Source organism: Myodes glareolus, chromosome 10 (genome assembly GCF_982192425.1).
Source record: "Myodes glareolus chromosome 10, mMyoGla1.1, whole genome shotgun sequence".
Taxonomy (NCBI): Eukaryota; Metazoa; Chordata; class Mammalia; order Rodentia; family Cricetidae; genus Myodes; species Myodes glareolus.
In genome coordinates, this window is record NC_142035.1 from 31,795,079 (window position 1) to 31,796,851 (window position 1,773).

Sequence of the window (1,773 nt, forward strand, 5' to 3'; positions counted from 1 at the left end):
ATTCTTGTGTGTGTGGAATGAAGCCTCATCAAATATTAAACCATACACATACACACATACACACTGAACACCTGAGTCTCCCTTTTATCCCAATAACAAGGGCGAGAAACTCTTTGAAATCCTCCCTGAATTCCATGTAAATGACCAAGGCAGTTAGGTAGCAAGTGATCTTCAAAGCAGGCGGCATCTTTCCAATGAATGTCTGCACTGATTTCATTATTCCTCAAGGCTCACTGATGTCGGGAAGAACAAAGAGATAAGGGGAAAAAGTATCTCTTTGATTGCCCCCTTGGTGTGTATTTCAGAATGAGAATGTGATATTGGACTAATTCTCTGCTCGTTTAGGGACTTGCCGACGTTCTCTATTAGCATTGGTTAAGAATGGGAAGTTTCACATGTGTTGGTGGGTGGGGTAGGGACAAGCTGAATTATGGGTTCTGATGTCCCCATGTTCTATCTGCTGTTTGTTATTTGTTCTTTATGACATTGGGAATTAAGCTGCATAAGAGCAGGTTAAAGATTCGGGGTGCAGCTCAGGGACAGGACAAGTGTTCAGCACTCACAAGGCCCCAGATTTAACCTTCAGAAGCACAAGTAAAAATCCAGAAACAAGCAAATAAGAACCACATTAAAGAATCAGAAGGAACCAACAGTTATTTTTCCTAATATCAATTGCTGTTTGAACTTCAAACCTTTAATCCTTGGTGCTGTAATGTTCAATGCTTTCATCTTTAATGTGATTTTTCAGTTTTTAATTTTAATTTGTAATAGAAGAAATACATCCTCAAAATAGTCCTGTGAAACCCTTGAATTTGATTTCTATAATTCCTCAGAGTTCTCATTGTCACAGCAAAGATCAAATCTCAAAGATGTTCTAGAACCAAAGACCCCACAGAACCTTCTTGGCCTCATCACGCTGTAGAAAAAGAAACTAGAAAAGGTGTCCAGTGTGTATTAAATAAAGGGTATCAGCTACCTTACTCAGGGATTTCCTAGCAACTGGGGAAGGAGGTAAGTTTGACGGAGTGGTGGTAGGGCAAAGTAAGCTAGTATATATATATATTTTTTGGTGGAAGCAGAATACCAGGATAACATTATTACCTTTTTCATTATGGAGAAAATTTTTCTGACACTTAAATTCTGGTATTTAGAAAATGATAAGAAAACTTAATAGGAAAATTAATTGTATATTAACACCTAAGGAGAAATGGGTTTGCTATTTTAATTTAGCTACACAGGGCCCAAAAGAACACAGAAACTTGCTAGCTCCCTACTGCTGCCCTTGATCATGGGTCGTGCTCGGCACCGGGCTGCAGCTGCCACGACGACCTTGCTTCAGCTTGTGCGTGAACACTGGGTTCATATACTTGTCCCTGTGGGATTTGTCTTTGGATGCTATCTAGACAGGAGGGATGACGTGAAGCTAACTGCCTTCCGGAACAAGAGGATGCTATTTCGGAGGGAACTGAGGACCAATGAGGAAGTTACTTGGAAGTAAAGCCTGCGGCTAAATCTCAGAATGTTCACATTTTAAAAGTCATTGGAGAAATAAAACTTATTATTTTTTTTTAAAAAAAGAACACAGAACCTTAATTGTTTTGGCAAGATGAAGCTATAATTTAGTTTGTGTGCTGACCTAACTCTGGTGAAAACTAGGAGCATAAGTTTCCTTGAATCTGTCCAGTAGACATATAGAGAGAAGCAGACATGTGGATGGAAGCAGACATGTAGAGGGAAGCAGACATGTAGAGAGAAGCAGACATGTAGAGAGAA

General features: G+C 39.5%; 1 pseudogene; it reads left to right on the forward strand.

Annotated features, from left to right (window-relative positions):
- The first annotated feature begins 1,268 nt into the window (after positions 1 to 1,268).
- On the forward strand, positions 1,269 to 1,535 carry LOC125413886 (NADH dehydrogenase [ubiquinone] 1 beta subcomplex subunit 1 pseudogene; annotated as a pseudogene).
- The last annotated feature ends 238 nt before the right edge of the window (positions 1,536 to 1,773 follow it).